The sequence below is a fragment of the Macaca thibetana genome, chromosome 1 (assembly GCF_024542745.1).
Source record: "Macaca thibetana thibetana isolate TM-01 chromosome 1, ASM2454274v1, whole genome shotgun sequence".
NCBI lineage: Eukaryota > Metazoa > Chordata > Mammalia > Primates > Cercopithecidae > Macaca > Macaca thibetana.
The window spans coordinates 163,216,765-163,222,764 of NC_065578.1; positions in this window are offsets into that span (position 1 = coordinate 163,216,765).

Here is a 6,000-nt window from a genome sequence, read left to right on the forward strand (position 1 = left end):
ATAAAAGGATTATCTAATTGGAGTAGTGAACTGATTCTTATTTGGATTACTTTATGAAATGCTATCAGTCGGCTGGGCGTGGTGGCTCATACCTGTACTTTGGGAGGCCAAGGTGGGTGTCGCCTCCGAGCACTTCGGGAGGCCAAGGTGGGCGGATCACTTGAGGTCAGGAGTTTGAGACCAGCCTGGCCAACATGGTGAAACCCTGTCTCTACTAAAAATACAAAAATTAGCTGGAAATTGCTTGAACCTAGGAGACGGAGGTTGCAGTGAGTCGAGATCATGTCACTGCACTCCAGCCTGGGCGACAGAATGAGACTTCTCCCAAAAAAAAAAAAAAAAAAAGAAATGCTGTCAATAACATAGTAGCCTATTTGGGGTCTTTCATAGTTACTGATTTTTACTTTTTCATGGAGTTTAATTTCCACATCCTGTTTTGAATCACTTGAACTCATGGCATAGTGTCAGTTTTTTTCTTTAATGTTAGAAAAGCCTTCTTCTGTCTTTCTAATACATTAATTATTTTTCAGTGTCTATCTGTAGGCTGACTTAACCTACTGAGCTCAGTCTTCGGATCAAGAAATAGAAACACAGTGAGACTAAGTGAGAGGTTCGGCACCATCTAGAAGTTAGCAAAAGCCACAGTCTCTTGGTTCCAATCCTGACTTTACTCTCTGAGTCATGAGGCTTTTCCCCAGTAATTGTTTTTAGAGCCAAATCTCTGATTCACAAATATATGAGCTGCTTTTGATTAAATTATTTAATATACACTTCATTACTATTTTGTCAACCTGATTGTGCCTCTCATCTAGCAATTAATTACACAATGTGCTATTTTGATATTCTTTTGTATTGTTATTTATTCTTATATATTTAAAATTGAATTTCTTAAGAAAGCCTCTGCTATTTGTGAATTTCAGGAGAAAAGGGTCCACAGCTTGTAATTCTGTGCAGCCTCTCAAATGCATAGCACCTCATACACAGTTGTGCTGAAATTTGAATTGATCTCATTTGTAGTTTGGGAAAACCTGGGTTGTTCGTTTGTTTTGTTTTTTCAGACAAGGTCTCAGTTTTTCACCCAGGCTGGAGTGCAGTGGCAAGATAATGGCTCACTGCAGCCTCGACTTCCTCAGCTCAAGTGATCCTCCCACCTCAGCCATCTGAGTAGCTGAAACCATAGGCTGCACCACCATGCTCAGCTAATTTTTAATTTTTTTGTAAAGATGGGGTGTCACCATGTTGCCTAGGCTGGTCTTGAAGTCCTGGGCTCAAGTGATCCTCCTGCCTGAGCCTCCCAAAGTTCTGGGATTACAGGCATGAGCCATCACCCCCAGCCAAAATTGGTATGATTTTTAAGTGAAAAATTTAGAGCAGATGAATGAATTCACCTGATTGTCTTAAACACTTCAGGGTGGATTTCATGTTTAGGAGTAGAAAATAAAAATGAAAGCCAGGTGTGGTGGCTTACGCCTGTAATCCCAGCACTTTGGGAGGCCTAGCTGAGCGGATCACGAGGTCTGGAGATAGAGATCATCCTGGCCAACATGGTGAAACCCCATCTCTACCAAAAATATGAAAATTAGCCGGGCGTGGTGGTGTGTGCTTGTAGTCCCAGCTACTCAGGAGGCTGAGGCAGGAGAATTGCTTGAACCAGGGAGTCAGAGGTTGCAGTGAACCGAGATCGTGCACTGCACTCCAGCCTGGTGACAGAGCAAGACTCCATCTCCAAAAAGAAGAAAAGAAAAATGAAATAAAGAGAAGGAAAAATATCTAGAAGCCTGATTCATTTGGCAAGTTTTCCGGTTATTATTATATGAAGTTGAGCAGTTACAGTAGTAAAGGGTGTGCTATGAACTGCTGCCTTCAACTTTGCTTCGGTTAAGCTTCCCATACATGGAATTTCCATCCCCAACTGAAATGACTATATGTTTGCTATTTAAACATTTAGTTCATTTTGTCTTTTTCCTGCTGTATCTGCTGGAGGGACTATGGGATGAGAAATGGAATCAGAATCTCCTCCTTCGGGTCATTTACTGCTATAGGTTGAGCATCTGTAATCCAAAAATAAAAAATCCAAAATACTCCAAAATCCAAAACTTTGTAAGTAAGTGCCAACTTGACACTCAAAAGAAATACTCATTGGAACATTTTGGATTTCAGATTTTCAGATTAGAAATGCTTAACTAGTAAGTATGTAATGCAAATATTCCAAAATCTGAAAAAAATCCAAAATTTGAAACACCTCAGGTCCCAAGTATTTCAGGTAAGAGCTACTCAACACATACCAGCAAAAACGTTGTTACTAATAAAAAAATACAAGGCTGGATGGGGTGGTTCATGCCTGTAATCCCAACACTTTGGGAGGCTGAGGCAGGCAGATCACTTGAGCTCAGGAGTTCAAGACCAGCCTGGGCAACATGGTGAAACCCCATCTTTACAGAAAATACAGAAATTAATTGGGCATGGTGGTGCATGTCTGTGGTCCCAGCAACTCAGAAGGCTGAGGTGGCAGGATTGCTTGAGCTCGGGAGGTTGAGGCTGCAGTGAGCCATGATCGCACCACTGTACTCCAGCCTGAGTGACAGAGTGAGACTCTGTCTCAAGACAACAAAAACAAATGAAAAACCTATATCACATTCTGGAAAGACCTGACTTCCTCTCATCACATGGCTTTGTCTATCTTAGGGCTGACCCTAAGGGAATATATCATGGCTAAAAATTCTGGCCTAAACAAAATTCAGAGGATATTGAGGGTAGGTCAAGCTTTATCTCTGCTTTCAGCGTCCTCTGTTTCCCATTCTCTCTCAAATGTTGTGCTTTTCAGAATGTGAAACTCTGACCCTGGAACCAGACTGCCTGATTACTAGCTTTGTGGTCTCAGGTAAATTGCTTAGCATCTCTGAGCTTCTGTTTCTTTATGTGTAAAATGACACAATAGCAATAAAGGTTGAGTATTCTTTATCTGAAATGCTTGGAACCAGAAGTGTTTCAGATTTTGGATTTTTAAAAAAGTTTTGGAATATTTGCATATATATATAAAATGAAATATCTTGGGGAAAAGATCAAAGTCTAAACACAAAGTGTAGTTATGTTTCATATACACCTTATACACATAGCCTGAAAGTAATTTTATAAAATATTTTAAATAATTTTATTCATTAAACAAAGTTTTGTCTGTGTTTTGACTACAACCTCATCACATGAGGTCAGTTGTAGAATTTTCCACTTGTAGCATGACATCGGAACTCAAAAAGTTTCAAATTTGGTCAGGCATGGTGGCTCACGCCTGTAATCCCAGCACTTTGGGAGGCCAAGGCGGGTGGATCACAAGGTCAGGAGTTCGAGACCAGCCTGGCCAACATGGTGAAACCCCAACTCTACTAAAAATACAAAAATTAACTGGTCATGGTGGTGGGTGCCTGTAATCCCAGCTACTCCTGAGGCTGAGGCAGGAGAATTGCTTGAACCCAGGAGGCAGAGGTTGCAGTGAGCCAAGATCGTGCCGCCATTGCACTACAGCCTGGGCAACAAGAGTGAAACTCAGTCTCAAAAAATAAATAAATAAATAAATAAAGTCACTTTTTATTACTTTGATGCTAACTAGGCAACTAAGGAGCTGTATTTCAGTGATGCATCAATTAATACTAGCAGAGAAATACTTCAAAACATGTTTTTTCACAGGGCACTCTGGCTCATGCTTGCAGTCCTAGCACTCTGGGAGGTCAAGGTGGAAAGATTGCTTGAGCTCAGGAGTTTGAGACCAGCCTGGGCAACAGTGAGATCCTGTCTGTACAAACAATTTTTTAAAAGGCCGGTCATGGTGGCTCATGCTTGTAATCCAGCACTGTTGGAGACTGAGGTGGGCAGATCACTTAAGGTCAGGAGTTCGAGACCAGCCTGACCAAGATGGTGAAACCCCATCTCTACTAAAAATACAAAAATTAGTCAGGCGTGGTGGCGAGAGCCTGTAGTCCCAGCTATTCAGGAGGCTGAACCAGGAGAATTGCTTGAACCCAGGAGGCAGAGGTTACAGTGAGCTGAGATCATGCCATGCACTGCAGCTTGGGCAACAGAGTAAGATGCTGTCTCCAAAAAAAATTAGGCATAGCGGTCCATGACTGTAGTCCTGGCTACTCCAGAGGCTGATGGGAGGACTGCTTGAGCCAGGAGGTTGAGGCTGCAGTGAGCCATGATTGCGCTACTACTCTCCAGCCTGGTCAACAGTGTGAAACCCTGTCTCTGAAAAAATCTTTTTTTTCTTTTTATAAACAGAATTTTTTCTTTTTTAATAGAGAGGGAATCTCACTATTTTGGCTAGGTTGGTCTTAAACTCCTGGCCTCAAGTAATCCTCCCACCTTGGCCTTCCACATTGCTAGAATTATAGGCATAAGCCAGCATGCCCAGCTATAAATACTTTTTTTTCTTTTTGAGATGGAGTTTCACTCTTGTTGCCCAGGCTGGAGTGCAATGGCACGATCTCAGCTCACTATAACCTCCGCCTCCCGGGTTCAAGCGATTCTCCTGGCTCAGCCTCCCGAGTAGCTGGGATTACAGGCATGTGCCACCACCCAGGCTAATTTTGTATTTTTAGTAGAGACGGGGTTTCTCCATGTTGGTCAGGCTGGTCTTGAACTCCTGACCTCAGGTGATCTGCCCACCTCGGCCTCCTAAAGTGCTGGGATTACAAGTGTGAACCACTGTGCCCAGCCAATAATTTTTTTTTTTTAAAAAGAATCAGTTGATCCCATAAGCATTCTGTAGAGTGTCTCCTGTGTTTTTTCTTTTTCTTTTTTCTTTTTTTTTTTTTTGCGACAGAGTCTTGCTCTGTCACCCGGGCTGGAGTGCAATGGCACAATCTCAGCTCACTATAACCTCCGCCTCCCGGGTTCAAGCGATTCTCCTGGCTCAGCCTCCCGAGTAGCTGGGATTACAGGCACACACCACCAGGCCCAGGTCTCACTCTGTCACCCAGGCTGGAGTGCAGTGGCACAATCATGGTTCAGTGCAGCCTCAACCCCCGCAGGCTCAAGTGATCCTCCCATTTCAGCTTCCTGAGTAGCAGGGACCACAGGTGCATGCCATTGTGTTCAGCTAATTTTTTCAAAAATAATTTTTTGGGGCCGGGCATGGTGGCTCATGCCTATAATCCCAGCACTTTGGGAGGCCGAGCCAGGCGGATCACCTGAGGTCAGGAGTTCGAGAGAAGCCTGATCACCATAGAGAAACCCTGTCTCTACTAAAGATACAAAATTAGCCGGGCATGGTGGCACGTGCCTGTAATCCCAGCTACTTGGGAGGCTGAGGCAGGAGAATTGCTTGAACTTGGGAGGCGGAGGTTGCAGTGAGCTGAGATTGCGCCACTGCACTCCAGCCTGGGCAACAAGAGTGAAACTCCATCTCAAAATAAATAAATAAATAAAAATTAAAAAATAAAAATAATTTTTTGTAGAGACAGGGTCTCCCTATGTTGCCCAGGCTGGTCTCAAAGTTCTGGGCTGAAGGCATCCACCTGCCTTGGCCTCCCAAAGTGCTAAAATTACAGATGTGAGCCATTGTGCCCAGCCAGTGAGGTTGTTTTAATATGTATTTGTTTAATAAAGATAATTTTTTTAGTTCTGGAGATGAGAAGCTCAAGTATGAAAAGACAACAAGTACTCAATCTAGCAATGAATAAGAATTCTTTAAATGTGTACTGTCCAGTAAGATGGCCATTAGCTATTTAAATTTAAAGTAGGGCAGGGCGGGCCTAGTGGCTCAGGCCTATAATCCCGGCACTTTAGGAGGCCAAGTAGAGGATCACTTGAGGCCAGGAGTTGGAGACCAGCCCAGGCAACAAAGCGAGACCCCCATCTCTACAAAAATAAAGAATAAAAAGTTAGCTAGCAATGATGGTATGTGCCTATAGTCCCAGCTACCTGGAAGGCTGAGGCAGGAGGATCACTTAAGCCCAGAAATCGAGGCTGCAGTGAGCCGTGATCGCACCACTGTACTCCATCCAG